This window comes from Periplaneta americana, chromosome 11 (assembly GCF_040183065.1).
Source record: "Periplaneta americana isolate PAMFEO1 chromosome 11, P.americana_PAMFEO1_priV1, whole genome shotgun sequence".
Taxonomy (NCBI): domain Eukaryota; kingdom Metazoa; phylum Arthropoda; class Insecta; order Blattodea; family Blattidae; genus Periplaneta; species Periplaneta americana.
In genome coordinates this window covers 34580042-34599946 of record NC_091127.1, presented here as the reverse complement: position 1 = coordinate 34599946, position 19905 = coordinate 34580042, and the positions used below count along the sequence as shown (strand labels likewise).

The 19905-nt window shown below is 36.5% G+C and overlaps 1 long non-coding RNA gene across 1 annotated transcript in view; it reads left to right on the top strand.

The window, feature by feature from the left end:
* The window catches only part of LOC138708595 (uncharacterized), a 112348-nt gene that overhangs the window by 60563 nt on the left and 31880 nt on the right, over positions 1–19905 (top strand). The gene's annotated exons all lie outside the window — the stretch shown is intronic.

The window sequence follows — 19905 nt, the reverse complement described above, 5'->3', positions numbered from 1 at the left end:
TGAAATGTTTCGAAGCTAAATGCATGTTCCATCATCAGGGACGTTAAAAGAAGGAGAATCTGGTTCATGGGAACATTATTGACAACTACTGGGTGTTCATTTCAAAGTGTGTCATGGCGTCACTGTTGTTGGGTCACCGATTTGAAGCGAGTTTCAGCTTATATGTTAGAGAAGTTGCCTATTATTTAAGGCGTTCTTCAATCTGAACTTGAGAACGTGTACGGTATAACTTGAACGTCGTAGCAACAGATGGCGGTCTGTACGGTCTGTGTGCTACCATAACCTCTTTCGAACTGTGTTTTGCGCCAGCAAGTCGTACGCAGGGTATTTGTTATCATCGGTTGCGTACGATAACATTACACAACACAAATCAAATGCTCCGTGTCCATGTTGACCGTCGAAGTTAATGTCAACAAATACGTAAGTAATCGTCTTAACCCTCTCCCCATATCCCGACAGTACGTATTTCCAAACAGTTCACATTCCTGCCACTACCGGCGTTACCGTACGTATCGGCACGTACTCTTCAGAATGAACGCCGTACTTGCTAGCCAACTTCTCTGCCTCTTAGATTATACACCTGAGCTGCGGAAGTGTAGGAAGATTGAATTCTCTAGGCTCATCAGCTAGCCACATGACGGCATACAGCGAGCCAAGACACATTTTGAACTGAACACCCAGTAGTCTCCAGAATTGAACCTGAGGCCGAATAGTTAGGTCAGGTCGTACTGTAAACAGAGCAGTAAGCATGAGTATCTACGTACAACAGCAATTGTAGCGGGACAAGCTAAGCTCTCTGAGATATACGTAGGACAAAACCAAGAAAGTCGAGTAGGATTTAATTGACTGTTACACAATTAGAAGAAAGTATATAAGGATTAGAAGAAAAAAGTGCTCTAATATAATAAAATATTGACTTACTAAACTGTCTTGAAAATGTATTATTGTATCATCTCATCATTCAAATACTACGCTAGATGGCAGTAGTGTGTTATGATGAGTTATTACAACAACCTACAAATGGCTTTTAAGGAACCCGCAGGTTCATTGCCGCCCTCACATAAGCCCAACATAGGTCCCTATTCTGTGCAAGATTAATCCAGTCTTTATATCATGTCCCACCTCCCTCAAATCCATTTTAATATTATCTACGTCTCGGGCTCCCCAAAGGTCTTCTTCCCTCGGGCCTCCCAACTAACACTCTATATGCATTTCTGGATTCGCCTATACGTGCTACATGCCTTGCCCATCTCAAACGTCTGGATTTAATGTTCCTAATTATGTTAAGTGAATAATACAATGCATGCAGTTCTACGTTGTGTAACTTTCTCCATTCTCCTGTAACTTCATCTGTTTTAGCCCCAAATATTTTCCTAAGAACCCTTAATCTCTGTTCCTGTCTCAAAGTGAGAGTCCAAGTTTCACAGCCATACAGAACAACCGGTAATATAGCTGTTTTATAAATTATAACTTTCAGATTTTTTGACAGCAGACTAGATAACGAAAGCTTCAACCGAATAATAACAGGTAATTTCCATATTTATTCTGCGTTTAATTTCCTCCCGAGTGTCATTTATATTTGTTACTGTTGCTCCAAGACATTTAAATTTTTCCACCTCTTCGAAAGATAAATCTCCAATTATTATGTTTCCATTTCGTAGAATATTCTGGTCACGAGACATAATCATATACGTCGTCTTTTCGGGATTTACTTCCAAATCTATCGCTTTACTTGCTTCACGTAAAATTCCTGTGTTTTCCCTAATCGTTTGCGGATTTTCTCCTAACATCACGTCATCCACATAGATAAGAAGCTGATGTAACCCGTTCAATTCCTATTATTATTATTATTATTATTATTATTATTATTATTATTATTGTTATTGTTGCTAACAAGTAGGAGCCACCTGAGTAGCTTAGGAGATAGACTGGTTTGCCTACTTGCGCTCGATTCCCGATTGGGCTGATTACCTGGTTGGGTTTTTCTTTCCGAAATTTTTCCCAACCGTAAGATTAATGTCAGTTAATCTATGGCGAATCCTCGGCCTCATCTCGTCAAATACCATCTCGATATCACCAATTTCATCTACGCTAAATAACCCGGTAGTTGTAGCGTCGTTAAATAACCAAGTAAAAAAAAATACTTTTTTTGTCATTTCTCCACTTCTGACATGTCCTGATATCCGTGAACAGTTTAGAAAGTGTAAAGAAAAGTTATATCAACTGATATAGGCCTACATACATATCTTGCAGTAGAGCCTTGTGGCACTGTTACTCTAAATAGATCATTTTGGCATTAGATACCCCAATTCCCTAATGCGAAATCTGTTGCCAGAAAGATGTAACTGGATATGTAAGTTATTTACATTCGGATGGCGGCATAAGCTGCCCATTATATCCTGCAGTGATCCGTTTATTCAGAAACACATAAACAGGGTTCTTGAAATTACGAGCATTCAAACGATTCTGTAAATTACATCTCCCCGCTGGGCAGTGCCCTTGTATCAAACTTGCAGCAAATTATAATTCCATCCCACTCTTATAGAGTGACATCTATCTGTCTACCCACCCACCTAACTAACTGCCTGCCTCCCTGCCTTACTTACAAATAGCTTTTAAAGAACTAGGAGGTTCATTGTCGCCCTCACATAAGCCCTCCATCGGTCTCTATATTGAACAAGATTAATCCAGTCCCAACCATCATATTCCAGCTCTGAAATCCACTTTAATATTATCCTTCCATCTACAGTACGTCTCGGTCTCCCAAAAATTCCTTTTCCATCAGGTCTTCCAACTAGTACTCTATATGTATTTTTGTGTTTACCCATAAGTTCTAGATCCTCTGCCCATCTCAAACGTTTGGATTTAATGTTCCTAATTATGTTAGATGAAGAAATAAAATGCGTGCAGTTCTGTGTTGTGTAACTTTCTCCATTCGCCTGTAACTTCATCCTCCTTAGCCCCAAATATTTTTCTAAGCACCTTATTCTCGAACCTTAATCTCTGTTCCTCTCTCAAAGTGAGGGTCCAAGTTTCACAACATACAGAACAACCGGTAATATAACTGTTTTATAAATTCAAAGTTCGTTTTTTTTAAAGCAAACTGGATGATAAATGCTTTTCACCCGAATAATAGCAGGCAATTCTCATGTTTATTCTGCGTTTAATTTTCTCTCGAGTGTCATTTATATTTGTTACTGTTACTCCAAAGTATTTTAATTTTTCCACCTTTTCAAAGATGAAATATCAAATTTTTATATTTCCATTTTGTACTATGTTCTGGTCACGAGACATAATCATATACTTTATTTCGGGATTTACTCCCAAATCTACAGTGCGCATTTCACGAGAAGATCCGAGCAAGGAATGCGAGTTTTTCCCCCCACTCTTATAACCTAATCCCGTCACGGAACCGGCTGACCATTGACTGAGCCTTGTTTGTAGCAACCAGCCAATGACACCACTCCTATCCACCTGCTCCTTCAAGAACGCTGAGTTACTGGCTTACTCTCTCCTCTCACCCCGCAAGGACCGTACTCCCCTCGCAGGGATCCTCTCGTGAAACTTGGACAGTACATCTACTTGCTGCAAGTAAAATTCCCGTGTTTTCTCCAAAGACGTTTTATAGTTTAACCTAGACTCACTACGAGCGCTGTTCCTCGACCCAAAATTGAACACTTTCGCACATCGCCATCTTGAAGTCAAGAGAGATGTGATTGCTGCATGTTTACATCACGATCCCATTGATTTAAAATAATATAGAATGTTGTTTAATGATATTTAATATTATTTAATGTGTTAGGAGTAAGTTTGTGTTAATTTAATCAATAGAGCGTGTGTATACAGTGTTTATATAGTTTATTGTAATCGTTGTCTTGTGATATACTGCATGTGAAATTGTGGTGTAATCTTGTGCTGTAAATAAACGTACAAATAGTGTTCATATATACGACAGTTTATTTTAATCGGACTTCTGTGCTAAAGTGAAGCCATCGTGTTCTCTTATCCTGCATACAACTGTACAAAAAGTGTTTATATAGTTAATTAATTGTACTTCAGTGCAGTATGTGAAATCATGTTATATTCTAGTGCTGCATAGGCCTACAACTGGACGAATAGTGTTTATATAATTTATTTTATTTGGTAATTTCATAGAATACGGGCACTTGGTTGAATATAGTACGTATTACCAACTTTTTTATTTCAGAGTTAAATGTTAGTGATCTTTTAGTGACTTTTACATGTTAGTTCTAGGTTTTTATACTAGGTGTCGCCGTGATTTTCTTTTAATTTTATTGGGTATAGTTGTCATTTGTTCTAGAATTTTCGTTAATTTTGAATGGATAATGACGTTATCAGTTGTTTTTGGTTGTTTGACGTGAGTGGTGTTATGTTGTGTCTGATGGCTAAAGCTATTGAAAGTTTGTCATTTTATGATTTTCTTTCGATTTGATTGGTTGTAGTTTTAATTTATTGTAGAATTTTCATTAATTTTGAATGGATAATGACGTTGTCAGTTGTTCCTGGTTGTTTGACGTGAGTGATATTACATTGTAGATTTGTCTGCATTTGTCGAATGCGCATCATCATGCTTGCGAAAAGGCACTTTTCAGTGCCAATAATTTATTTTGTGTGCACAAGGTTGGAATTTTGAAGTAAGGGGGAAAGGAAGGAATCCGTGTTCTGAAATTATTGATTAAATTTTGTGTCGATTTTGGTTTAGTTCTTTCGCTGGTGATTAAGGATTGTGTTGAATGTTGAGGAGAATTTTCTGTAGATGTTATGGTGTAATAAGTGTTCGAAGAGAATTTCATTTAGTGTAACGACGTGGCTTATTTATGCAAAGTTGACTGTACAACAAAGTGTTGGTTTAGTTCTTTGTTGCCTGCATGGTTTCACTTTAGATTGCCTTAAAGCCTGTGTCATTTATACTGGAAGTGAAGTGGTTGTCCATGAAGACGTCAATGAGAATTGAATTTTATTTGATAAGGTGATAAATTATTATGTTTTGTTTTGTGTTTTTGTGATTTTTGGGGGTAAAGTGCGGACGAAAACTACCAGAAAAGTACTACCAACTATGAAGTTCGAATGCCACGAAACGCCAAAAAAAAACAAAGGCGAAAAATTAAATATATTTTCATTTTTTGGAGGGCTTGTTCTTCTTTAAAAATACGAATATATATTTGATTTTTCATCTTTGATTTTGCGATGTTTGGTGACATTTGGACTTCATAGTTGGCAGAACGTTTGTGGTAGTTTTCGTCAACCATGTTGGATTTTGCCCGTCTTCTAGGAAATTACCTTTTATTTATACTACTGTGTAAAACTCCGCAAGTGGAATCATATTGCATTCTTGTGCTGCATATAACTGTACGAATCGACGTAAGAAGGATTCCGGAATATCTTTTCTCTTAGTAAGTTGGTTACATAACTTATATTGTATTAGGATATTGTAAAATGACTGAAAACCATTTGTACATTTTTATTGTGATGATAAAAGGGAGTGTTTTGTAGGAATAAGCGGAAACTTGGAATTTATTTTTATATTTCCACTGCAAAATCCTGAGCTTCTCAGTAAATGGTTATCTACTATTAAACACGACAAATTTATACCACAGGCTTTGCTCTTTTCATTTCATAGAATCGTGTTTGTGTAATTGTAAAAAGTTACTGAAAAGCTGACGCAACTTCATCAGTTTTTAATTTTCCATCCCATCTCTTAAAGGTAATCATAAAACATGATCTAAAATATCATAGGCCTACTGTAATTAGAATTTCAACACTTTGAAATAATGATATATTGTATGTTAATTTATTCATATAATATATTTCAAGTACAGTATTGAAAGTTATTTATAACAGATATTTATTTTGAAATTCGTCATAACTAAAATGTTCATAAGTTAATGTTTATGTATGTGATGAAATCTATATCCAAATTCAGCATTCTTACCACTTCTAATGGTATAGTAATATGGTACAAGTTTGGGAAGTGCTTTTTACAAAATCTAGGAATAGTTTGAAAAACAAACAGAGCGAGTTTTTCAATTTCAGTGATTTTGTAATGCACTTCACAAATGTGTATTGTACAGCACTTTTTGCACGATTGTATTTTTAAAATTGCGAAAATTTAAAGCAATATTATTCTAAAGTCTTTGCAAAACTGCATTGTAAATGTAATGGTAACTAAGTAACAATAGGTGCACTGTAATGAGTATATTTTAGTATAGTTCTATGTTATGAAGAATGGTTTCCCTAGCAACAAGTTTATGTGGGAATTCTAACTTTCAAGGCCTAACTACAATAACTGTAAATACAACGAGAAACACGATCGTGCAAAAATATTGTTTCAAATTGAACCACCATCCTGCAGAGTATTAAAGATATCATTGGAATCAGATAATCATGAAACAACAAATAACAGTTGTACTATATTAATAAATACTACAGGCATATACCCTTAGTCCTAATTCGCAAAGATGACGAGGATTACTGACAGTTTTAGCATTACATCTTTAATAATTTGCGATATACTACAGGAATGCAGGTGATTACGTTTCACAATTTGTATTTCTTTTTATCCTTGTTAATATTTTAGTTAAGGCTTGGTCGTTTTTATGATTTATAGTCAGAGTGCGAACTAAGATTTCTGATGGGGGAGGGGGTAGAATCCTACATAGAGAATACCATACATAAAATTATTATTATTATTATTATTATTATTATTATTATTATTATTATTAAAATGTGTCTCAGTGAAACGTACAGCAGAGTTCGTATACGTCAGTTTCTGTCGGATGCGTTTCCAATTCACTGTGGGCTAAAGCAAGGAGATGCACTATCACCTTTACTTTTTAACTTTGCTCTGGAGTATGTCATTAGGAAAGTCCAGGATAACAGAGAGGGTTTGGAATTGAACGGGTTACATCAGCTGCTTGTCTATGCGGATGACGTGAATATGTTGGGAGAAAATCCACAAACGATTAGGGAAAACACGGGAATTTTACTGGAAGCAAGTAAAGAGATAGGTTTGGAAGTAAATACCGAAAGACGAAGTATATGATTATGTCTCGTGACGAGAATATTGTACGAAATGGAAATATAAAAATTGGAAATTTATCTTTTGAAGAGGTGGAGAAGTTCAAATATCTTGGAGCAACACTAACAAATATAAATGATACTCGGGAGGAAATTAAACACAGAATAAATATGGGAAATGCCTGTTATTATTCGGTTGAGAAGCTTTTATCATCCAGTCTGCTGTCAAAAAATCTGAAAGTCAGAATTTATAAAACAGTTATATTACCGGTTGTTCTTTATGGTTGTGAAACTTGGACTCTCACTTTGAGAGAGGAACATAGGTTAAGGGTGTTTGAGAATAAGGTGCTTAGGAAAATATTTGGGGCTAAGAGGGATGAAGTTACAGGAGAATGGAGAAAGTTACACAACACAGAATTGCACGCATTGTATTCTTCACCTGACATAATAAAATTAGGAACATTAAATCCAGACGTTTGAGATGGGCAGGGCATGTAGCACGTATGGGCGAATCCAGAAATGCATATAGAGTGTTAGTTGGGAGACCGGAGGGAAAAATACTTTTAGGGAGGCCGAGACGTAGATGGGAAGATAATATTAAAATGGATTTGAGGGAGGTGGGATATGATGATAGAGAATGGATTAATCTTGCTCAGGATAGGGACCAATGGCGAGCTTATGTGAGGGCGGCAATGAACCTCCGGGTTCCTTAAAAGCCAGTAACTAAGTAGTAGTAATTTTAATGTCAGTAGTAACAGCTGACCCATGTTAAAATCTGTAGAGGTGTGTGCAGGACTGTTCTGAGATTCTTGCTACTCGTGCGATCGAGGCACTGTTCTCAATAAACTCGATGATAGGAGTGGATTATAGCTATGAAAGTGAATAAGCTCCGCATTCCAGACGTGATGCTTACGTCATAGAGACCTCGAGATGTATTGGCGTGGAACCGTAACCCATAAATCTAATTATGAAGCGGTATACACCACAGTATCATCTTCATTACAAGAAAGCCTGTCGGTACATCCTCGGGCGCAAGATTACATTCCAAACTCGTGGTTGAAACAAAACATTAAGACAGTTAAATTTAGCAACAGCCACAACAAGCTGCAATCGAGTAAATATTACTAAGAACTGAAAATTTTAATATACAAATGGAAGTGAAATAACCTTGCAGATTGAAAGGGACGATAGAGTACGTTGAAATGAATAGGAAACCTAATTACGTTTCGTGATTAAATGCACGGTTAATTAGAAAATTAAGTTGGAAGTTTCAGCTGTCCGACATCATCGCCGCTCATATAAGACACTTTTCTAGTGATAGGCCTACAGATGTAAGAGGTCAACGAACTCAGTGTGTCTCGCTAGATGAGCTGTTCTCTGGCTCAATACTAGTATCACCAATAATAATATTACTTTTGCCTCGATCAGTCTTAAGGGGACACTGCACTAAAAATGACGATTTTTTCCCAAATAATTTTTTCAACCAAATTTTGAGAGCATGTTTACTATGTAAAGGACTAACAAAATCCAAATTTTGAACTCCCATATGTTTTTGACTTTTGATTTTTTCATTCATTTTAGAAATATTTTCAAACCCAATATATTAGTAAAAGATCTCAATTTTTAAGCTTCCGTTTTTGGTTACATTCCCAAGACATAGATAAACATTTCATTTTATTAATTTTATGAAATACTCATTTATTTTTTTAACAATTCATGAACAATTTTAATAAAATAAACTGCCAGCAATTCTTAGAAAAAAAATGCACAGAAATGTGCAGCTATCTGATACTATTACTGTACTACTACTACTACTACTACTACTATTAATACTAATATTACTGTTGTTACTACTATTACTACTACTATTACTGCTAATGTTCTATTTAATACTAGTATTACTACTATTACTGCTAATACTCTACTATTACTGTTAATAGTACCACCACTGTTAATACCCTCTTATTATTTTAATACTACTATTACTACTACTACTGTTGGTGCTACTATTACTTCTGTTAGTGCTATTGCTACTACTGTTGGTGCTACGACTCCTTCTCTAGCTACTACTACTACTACTACTGTTGATGCTGCTATTGGTAATACTATTACTTCTATTAGTGCTACTGCTACTACTCTTCGTGCTACTGTTGGTGCTACTATTACTTCTGTTAATGCTACTGCTACTACTGTTGGTGCTACTACTCCTCTAGCTACTACTACTACTGTTGGTGCTACTGTTGGTACTACTATTACTCCTGATAGTGCTACTACTACCACTGTTGGTACTACTCCTTCTCTACCTACTACAACTTCTACTACTACTACTACTACTACTGTTGGTGCTACTCTTGGTACTACTATTACTTCTGTTAGTGCCACTGCTACTACTGTTGGTGCTACTACTCCTCCAGCTACTACTACTACTACTACAGTTGGTGCTACTACTACTACTACTACAGTTGGTGCTACTACTCCTCTAGCTACTACTACTACTACTACTACTGTTGGTGCTACTACTCCTTCTCTAGCTACTAATAATACTACTACTACTATTGTTGGTGCTACTGTTGGTACTACTATTATTTCTGTTAGTGCTACTGCTACTACTGTTGGTGCTACTACTCCTCTAGCTACTACTACTTCTACTACTACAACTACTACTACTACTGTTGGTGCTACTGTTGGTACTACTATTCTGTTAGTGCTACTGCTACTACTGTTGGTGCTACTACTCCTCTAGCTGCTGGTGCTACTGTTGGTACTACTATTACTCCTGATAGTGCTACTACTACCACTGTTGGTACTACTCCTTCTCTACCTACTACAACTTCTACTACTACTACTACTACTACTACTGTTGGTGCTACTCTTGGTACTACTATTACTTCTGTTAGTGCCACTGCTACTACTGTTGGTGCTACTACTCCTCCAGCTACTACTACTACTACTACAGTTAGTGCTACTACTCCTCTAGCTACTACTACTACTACTACTACTACTACTGTTGGTACTACTATTACTTCTGTTAGTGCTACTGCTGCTACTGTTGGTACTACTACTCCTTCTCTAGCTACTAATAATACTACTACTACTATTGTTGGTGCTACTGTTGGTACTACTATTATTTCTGTTAGTGCTACTGCTACTACTGTTGGTGCTACTACTCCTCTAGCTACTACTACTACTACTTCTACTACTACAACTACTACTACTACTGTTGGTGCTACTGTTGGTACTACTATTCTGTTAGTGCTACTGCTACTACTGTTGGTGCTACTACTCCTCTAGCTGCTACTACTACTGTTGGTGCTACTGTTGGTACTACTATTCTGTTAGTGCTACTGCTACTACTGTTGGTGCTACTACTCCTCTAGCTGCTACTACTACTGTTGGTGCTACTGTTGGTACTACTCTTACTTCTGTTAGTGCTACTGCTACTACTGTTGGTGCTACTACTTCTCTAGCTACTACTACTGTTGGTACTACTATTACTTCTGTTAGTGCTGCCGCTACTACTGTTGGTGCTACTACTCCTTCTCTAGCCACTACTACTACTATTGTTGGTGCTACTTTTGGTACTATTATTACTTCTGTTACTGCTACTGCTACTACTGTTGGTGCTACTACTCCTTCTCTAGCTACTGCTGCTACTACTACTACTGTTAATGCTACTATTGGTACTACTATTACTTCTGTTAATGCTACTGCTACTACTGTTGCTACTACTGTTGGTGCTACTATTACTTCTGTTAGTGCTACAGCTACTACTATTGGTGCTACTACTCCTCTAGCTACTACTACTACTACTACTACTACTACTGTTGGTGCTACTCTTGGTACTACTATTACTTCTGTTAGTGCTACTGCTACTACTGTTCGTGCTACTACTACTACTACTGTTGGTACTACTATTACTACTACTACTACTGTTGGTACTACTATTACTTCTGCTACTGCTACTACTGTTGGTGCTACTATTACTTCTGTTAGTGCTACTGCTACTACTGTTGGTGCTACTACTCTTTCTCAAGCTACTACTACTACTACTGTTGGTGCTACTCTTGGTACCACTATTACTTCTGTTACTGCTACTGCTACTACTGTTGGTGCTACTACTACTACTACTACCGTTGGTACTACTATTACTTCTGTTATTGCTATGCTACTGCTACTACTGTTGGTGCTAGTACTCCTTCTCTAGCTACTGCTACTACTACTACTGTTAATGCTACTATTGGTACTACAATTACTTCTGTTAGTGCTACTACTACTACTGTTGCTACTACTGTTGGTGCTACTATTACTTCTGTTAGTGCTACAGCTACTACTGTTGGTGCTACTACTCCTTCTCTAGCTACTACTACTACTACTACTGTTGGTGCTACTCTGGTACTACTATTACTTCTGTCAGTGCTACTGCTACTACTGTTCGTGCTACTACTCCTTCTCTAGGTACTACTACTACTACTACTGTTGGTGCTACTCTTGCTACTACTATTACTTCTGTTAGTGCTACTGCTACTACTGTTGGTGCTACTACTCCTCTAGCTACTACTACTACTGTTGGTACTACTACTACTACTTTAGTGCTACCGCTACTACTTCTTGGTGCTACTACTTCTTCTTTAGCTACTACAACTACTATTACTACTACCACTTTTGGTGCTACTATTGGTATTACTATTACTTCTGTTAGTGCTACTGCTACTACTGTTGGTGCTACTACTCCTTCTCTAGTTACTACTACTACTATTACTACTACCCCTGTTGGTGCTACTGTTGGTACTACTATTACTTCTGTTAGTGCTACTGCTACTACTGTTGGTGCGACTATTGGTAATACTATTACGTCTGTTAGTGCTACTGCTACTACTGTTGGTGCTACTACTACTCTAGCGACTACTACAACTACTACTACTACTGTTGGTGCTACTAATCCTTCTCTAGCTACTGCTACTTCTACTGTTGGTACTACTATTACTTCTTTTAGTGCTACCGCTACTACTGTTGGTGCTACTACTCCTTCTTTAGCTACTGCTACTATTACTACTACCGCTGTTGGTGCTACTATTGGTATTACTATTACTTCTGTTAGTGCTACTGCTACTACTGTTCGTGCTACTACTCTAGCTACTACTACAACTACTACTACTACTGTTGGTGCTACTGTTGGTACTACTATTACTTCTGTTAGTGCTACTGCTACTACTGTTGGTGCTACTACTACTCTAGCTACTGCTATTACTACTCTTGCTGCTACTGTTGGTACTACTATTACTTCTTTAGTGCTACCGCTACTAATGTTGGTGCTACTACTTCTTTAGCTACTGCTACTACTACTACTACTACTACTACCACTGTTGGTGCTACTATTGGTATTACTATTACTTCTGTTAGTGCTACTGCTACTACTGTTGGTGCTACTACTCCTTCTCTAGCTACTACTACTACTATTACCACTACCACTGTTGGTGCTACTGTTGGTACTACTATTACTTCTGTTGGTGCGACTATTGGTACTACTATTACGTCTGTTAGTGCTACTCCTACTACTGTTGGTGATGCTACTACTCCTCTAGCTACTACTACAACTACTACTACTGTTGGTGCTACTGTTGGTACTATTATTACTTCTGTTAGTGCTACTGCTACTACTGTTGGTGCTACTACTCCTTCTCTAGCTACTACTGCTACTACTGTTGGTGCTACTACTCCTTCTCTAGCTACTAGTACTACTACTACTGTTGGTGCTACTATTGGCACTACTTTTACGTCTGTTTGTGCTACTGCTACTACTGTTGGTGCTAGTACTCCTTCTCTAGCTACTAATACTACCACGACTACTACTGTTGGTGCTACTATTGGTACTACAATTACTTCTGTTAGCGCTACTGCTACTACTGTTGGTGCTACTACTCCTTCAGCTACTACTACAACTACTACTACTGTTGGTGCTACTGTTGGTACTATTATTACTTCTGTTAGTCCTACTGCTACTACTGTTGGTGCTACTACTCCTTTTCTAGCTACTACTACTACTACTGTTGGTGCTACTATTGGTACTACTATTACTTCTGTTTGTGCTACTGCTACTACTGTTGGTGCTACTACTCCTCTAGCCACTACTACAACTACTACTACTACTACTGTTGGTACTATTATTACTTCTGTTAGTGCTACTGCTACTACTGTTGGTGCTACTACTCCTCTAGCTACTACTATAACTACTACTACTGTTGGTACTACTGTTGGTACTATTATTACTTCTGTTAGTGCTACTGCTACTACTGTTGGTGCTACTACTACTACTACTACTACTACTACTACTACTACTACTAGTGTTGGTGCTGCTATTGGTACTACTATTACTTCTTTTTGTGCTATTGCTACTACTGTTGGTGCTAGTACTCCTTCTCTAGCCTACTAATACTACTACTACTACTACTACTACTGTTGGTGGTACTATTGGTACTCCTATTACGTCTGTTAGTGCTTCTGCACCAAAGTGCTACTACTCCTCTAGCTACTACTACTACTACTACTACTACTACTACTACTACTACTACTACTACGTTGGTGCTACTATTGGTACTACTATTACTTCTGTTAGTGCTACTGCTACTACTGTTGGTGCTACTACTCCTTCTCTAGCTACTGCTACTACTACTACTACTACTACTACTACTACTACTACTACTACTACTACTACCACCACCCCTCTTCTTAAGAGAGCACAGATGAAAACTGATCGAACCCAATTGTTGCCCACTTCGATTTTGATAGACTTCTCTATTTGTTTCGTTTGTTTGTAACACTACATTAGGTAAAATGAGTATGGAGAACGAAAAAAAGAGAACCACGAATTTTTCAGATCAAGATATAGGGATTCTTTTAATGCTAACTGGCTTTTACGCCAATATTCTTGAAAACAAGAATACCGGAATGTTTCCTAAAAGAGAAACAAGCAACGCGGTTGAAGTTAGCCATATAATTTAGTATCACACCAGATATATTATATTTCTTATATTTGAAAATTCGCATAATATCACCCAGTGACATCAAGACTGTTGGAATTTAACAGTGTTCAAAAAGAAACTCATTAAGCATTTTCTTACTGTGTAGAGTAGGTTTAAATTTTACTTAAGTAAAAAATATCTTTCTTTGTTCTTTACCTCAACAATAAACTTTCTAGCCTTTATTAATCAGTTAATCTTTTAGTACTTTAATTTTTATTGTATTTGCAAATTTAATATTAATTTTAATTTATAATTGCAATTGTATTCTTAATATTGTAGTTGTAATCTGCTGGTAGAGGGGAAGAGGAGTCCTGATGACCTTATGTCTATCAGGTTAAATAAATAAATAAGTAAATAATAATAATAATAATAATAATAATGTATTTGTATGAATATATTATATTTTTTGACTGCTAACCCGTTTCTTATTTATAACATGTTATAGTCGCTAATGTGTTGGCAGTTCATAGAAAAATATAATTTTCTTTTGCGGTAATGTTCTGAATTGTCTCGTCCGGGACACAATTCTGATGAGGGTGCAGCCTATCGTTTCCACAACACCCGGAAATTAATCTCTTTGATGGAATCCAATCTTTACAGATCGTATTTTTGTCCTTGAAGGACATGAAAAACAGCGTATGGAGAAAGACGCAATAATGTTCGACACATCTTCAATAATACATATTGCTGTGGCACGATGAATGTTGTTATCATCACTCATCACGATGCTAGATGACTTAGATGTCCCTGTCCCATACGATCTTAACGTTGTTAATAAGTGAGACGGGATTATTTGGATTAGTAGGAAATTCCAACCTTACTTTCACTAACAACCACACTGTTCCTTTGTATAGACGAAATCTCGAAATTTACTACCCACGTACCTATTCCTCAAAAGGACCCCCTCATTCCACATTAACTCCAATTTGATATTGGTCTCTGTTTAAATAATCCAAGTATAACATTTCGTTTTCTATTCCATGGAATCCCGCTGTCATTTTGTTGGAACTTGACCCTGATAAATTCCTCATAATCAGTCCATCACGAGCATCCCATCGATGCTACAGCGTCGTTAAATAACTAAGTAAAAAAGCTATAGCCTATGTACAGTTACCCTGAAAAAGAATGAGACGATTCTTGGTCGTCGGAAGTTAAAGTTCTACAGCGCGGTTCACTCGATATCGACGTAGGGATACATAACATGACAGATAGTACAAGAATTGTTACAAGGACCACAACAAGGACAAGGACCAGAATAAGGAACACGAAGAAGACTGCCATTTAAGGCCAGGATTTCACAACATAGCTCGAGTCCCAAAATATCATTGCTTCACTGTACCGAATGGCAAATGCCTACTAAGGGATCTACATTCTGGACTGCTGCTATCACTGTCTTGTCTCGGTAGCTCATATAGTAGCGTGCCGGTTCCATTGTATAACCGAAACGTCTCGTGTTCGATCCCAGGTAAAACTTTTTTTTTATTGAGGTGTAATTAATTTGTTCATAGTTCCTCGACTGTCTAATTTGTCGAAAAATATGGAATAATTTATGCCCAATTTCTGGGTCTTACAAGTGGGCTGAACCTCGTCAAAAAAAATAAATCTTACTTGGAAGTTAAAAGTATTCTTCCTCAAACAAAAATAATAAGAAACAAAAAGAGACCTGTTAACTTAAAATCTTGTCCACATGCCATCAGCTTCTATTACAGCTCTAAGTCAATCCGGCATGGATGTCACGAGATTGTGGAATAAGTTCTGATCCCCGGCGAGATCTTCCCAGGTGTCAACAACTGGATCCCACAATTCGTCTCGATTTCGAGGGCGTCGGTGGGCATAGGTGGCTATCCTTCTCTTTTTCAATTCCGCCCATAAATTTTCGATGACATTCAAATCAGGTGACTTCGGAGGCCAATTAATGATTTCGATCTCGGGTCTCCTTTGAAACCATCTTTGAATGCTTGCAGCATAGTGCACGGGATGGTTATCCTGCTGGAAGAGCAATGTTCCTTCGGGAAAACGTTCTCGGGCGGAGGGAAGGAATATATTTTCCAGAATGTGCTCGTAAGTTTCCGCATTAAACCGGCCATCGATGAGTTCTATAACGCCAGGTCCATCGTAAGACATCCACCCCCAACACGATATGCTAAAGCGCCCCGATCTTTCACGTCGGTGCACATAGCGCTGATCATGTCGGAGACTATCCTCACGATAGACACGGACAGGACCTTCGTAATCACTCGAGATGGTTGTTTCGTCGGAGAAAATTACATTTCTCCAATCGAAATCCACTCGATTGGTAGCGAAGGCAAGACGGTCGACAGCTTGTGCTTCCCCCAATATTTCCATTTGCGCAGCCCTCCGGCTCCTAATACCGCGGTTCCTCAACCTGCTGATCACAGTCTGTGAAGAGCCGGGGAAGTTAGATGCTGCTCTTATTTCGTTAGCAGTCAGAAGGGGGTCCTGTCGAACTGTCTCGAATAAAAGAGCATCCTCTTCCAATGAAGAAATCCGCGGACGCCCAGGAATAGGGCGATTTTCGACTTCCCCAAAATTTTGGTAACGATGAACCCATCTCGCGGCTGTACTTCCAGGAACACCGACCAAACGGCCAGCAGATCTAGCCCCATATCCAGCCTCAACTAGAGCTATAACTCGCTGTCTTATGTCACGTCGGTTCGCCATTACGATGAGAAATGAGAGATGACGATAATACTTTAGTGTAGACAATGACTATTTAACATGATATAGAATTATTGAAATAAGAGGCATCTTGCATAGTAAGAGTTAATAAATCAACCCTAAATTAAATATCTAAATAACAGGATATAACAGGAAGTCCAATTGTTGCGAAACTAATCAAATTAAATCTAATTACATTAAATAAACAAACCCCAAGTTATGACACCACATTGCTACAGCTAAATTGTATATTATTAACATAAGCATTGAATAGGTCCGTGGTTGTGCGTTGGACGACAAAACCAAACATCGAAAGTTCGAATCTTGCCGAGGAATGTAACTTCTTGCTTTTTATAATGTAAATCAGACTTATAACTACAATCATTCATATTTCTTACATTATTTATTAATATTTATAGCCAACATTGAATTTGTAAAGAAAAGACTTTAGAAATCTCATATGGAATTTGTGATCTGTAGTGACATAAACATAGATTATCTCTCGGAACTTTTCCGTAAAAGTAAATTAAATTCATTCCTTGAAACTGGAAACCTTATTCGTAGGGTCATTTTCCCATAGCATACAAGCTGAAGTAACACAGCCATTGATAAACGTTTTGAACACAGAATTAGACTGAATTCCTGTTCGACAGAACCTATAATCAATGGCTTGTCTGACCATGATAAACAAATCCTATGTGTTTCCAATGTCACTGAACAATTTCAAAATATTAATTTAAAAACTAAGAAAGGATCGTAATTGCTGTATCTAGTGATTATTTACATTTATGTCTACAAAATGAATCTTGGAAAAACATATATGATACTGGTACTACTGATATTAAGAGTAAATATATTGAATTTTTCACTTAATTTCATAATCACTTCAGTGATGTTCTCCACTCAATGTTGTGAAAAAATTCAAAAGTTAAAACATGTAGATAACGCAGGGACTTCAAAATCTCATGTATTAAAAAGAAGAATCTATATGTAATGAGTTGCAATGTAATGATCTTCATGTTCTTAAATACTGCAAGAAGTACAGTGTAATTTATCAAAAATTATGAAAGAGGGAAATAGAATATATTTGAGTAGAAAAGTACAAAATTCAGATAATGCAATTAAACCTATTCGTAATATTATTAAATTTAAACTTGTAGATATCCTAAGAAAGAAAATATTTTTTCATTAAAACCAATGATTATAAAGTAGAGGATCCAAAATCTATTGCAAATTCTTTTAACGTATTATAGTATATAATACAGAAATATTATTGACAACTTAAACATTCAAGATTTTGCAAAAGATACTGCAATTGGTTACTTAACAGATGTATTTAATAATTATTATTAATATATGTAATTAGTCAATAACTACAACAGTGCTTATACATTCAATCATAACATGAATAAAATTGAATGCAAACACGTAGATAAAATAGTTAAAATTAACTGCAGGGGTGAGAATGAAATAATCCAAAGCCATACTTTTAACAAAAATTGTTTTGTGCGAGTGCATTTCTTACACATATGGGAAAGCTATTAATAAATTATTGTAATAATTACTCAACAAATGACATAGCCTAAGGACTCTAAACCTTTGTAAAAGTTTGTCTATTATTATATATTTTTTTAATTGTTAGTTTTTAATATATATGCATTTACATTGTATATATGTGTGTATAAATGCATTCATTAGATTAACGTTTATAATATTATAACTTGTAATTTTGTATTGTTTGCGATCATTAACACTTAATCTCAGGACTTTGTAAAACTATATTTCAACGTGACTTAGCTATTTCAACGTTATTTAGACAAAAAAAAATTGTTGTGTAGACTAAGAATCGAACTCGCACTCTTCTACACAACACGCAGAAGTCTTACCGTCTGAGCTATGGAAACGACATGAAAGCTTTCCTTTTTGTGCGGAGTGTCGCTCTAGTCATGAAGGTCCATTGTCGATTTAACTACACGATTTATGTATATATTTATCTTTTATTTACGTAATATTATCATATTTTTTGCAGTTTTTTAATTGAATTTCGGAACGATGCTAGTAACAAACCATATAGCCTGAATTTAAGTAACTCAATATTCGTTATCTTGTGTATCGGTGCTCTGGTCTCCGATCATGCGCAGTGTCTTACATCTGAGACTTAGGAATATTCAATCGTCTCATCCTTTTCCAGGGAAACTGTACATATCAGTGAGAACCTCAGTCCAGATAAAAGTGAGGTTATGACTAATTTTTTTTTTTTAACTTCTATATTTTTCAACCGATTCTTATTATATTTTGGTAACTCACTTAACTATACTAATGGTAAGCTGTACCAAGTTTCAGTTATGTAGATCACTTAATTATCAACAGAAGAGGTTTGATTTATCCAGAGAAAATCAAAACTCGAGTGGGATTTAATTGACTATTACACGATTAGAAGAAAGAATATAAAGATTAGAAGTAACAAAGTACTCCAATACAATAAAATATTAATTGGCTTACGAAAATACAACTGTCTTCAAATGTATTATTGTACCATCTCAATATTACCCTAGATGGCAGTAGTGTTTTATGATTATGTTTTCTTGTTATCAGTGCCAACTATGGAATCTTCATTGAACTCTGTGTACGGTTACTAGTCAAGAATTCTTTGTTGATTCAATTTCATTTTTATTAAAACATTTGCATTCGACTTCAATCATCCGGATCCCAGTAATCAACGTCACTTGACAGATGATGTTCAATAAATCATAGTATTAAACAATCTCTGATACGTGACTATCCATAATATCATATAGCAGAAGCTGTAACAAACATAACCTAAATAATATAAACAAGTGTTAGAAAAGGGATGATGAAATAAACATGAAAAGTTTTAATTAACGATGATGAAATAAAAAATAAACATGAATGATTTTAAAAGAAACAATTACTGAAAGTACAATTTTCAAATTTGAATGTTTTAGTGGTTGGTGGTTCAGTTGATGTTATATTGGACGTGTGCGTAAAAGAAGTGAACTCGTTGATGTACATGGTGTATCCCTCAACTTATTCAGGATTTTGGAATGGTGCTCTTCATATGTGACCAGTGATCTTTATTAATTCTTGTTCTTGAATACTAATGCGAGTCATATTTGAAAGTGCTGTGCATCGACTGGAGTGGTTTGTG